The sequence below is a fragment of the Mus caroli genome, chromosome 7 (genome assembly GCF_900094665.2).
Source record: "Mus caroli chromosome 7, CAROLI_EIJ_v1.1, whole genome shotgun sequence".
Classification (NCBI taxonomy): domain Eukaryota; kingdom Metazoa; phylum Chordata; class Mammalia; order Rodentia; family Muridae; genus Mus; species Mus caroli.
Window position 1 is genome coordinate 11,774,123 of NC_034576.1, and position 365 is coordinate 11,774,487.

Below are 365 nucleotides of genomic sequence, written 5' to 3' on the forward strand. Positions count from 1 at the left end.
GAACCCAAGTGTGTGGGGGTAAGGGAGATGCTGGGGACTGAACCCAGGTGCTCACGGACGCTAAGCACCCTTCTACTGATCTACATTCCAGTAATTTTTGAATTTTTATTTATACTTTTAATTAAAAAATTAATTATGTATTTATGTGTATGTATATGTTTCTGTGTATGTACCCAAGGAGGTGAGAGAGGTCTGTTCCCTGAAGCTGGAGTTCCAGGCAATTGTGAGCTGCCTAATGTGGTGGCTGGGAACAGAACTTGGGTCTTCGGCAAGAACAATAGGTGCTCTTCATCACTGAGCCATTACTCCAGCTCCTGAATTTGTTGTTGGTGGTGATTTTTTTGTTTCTTTTGTTTGTTTTTGTT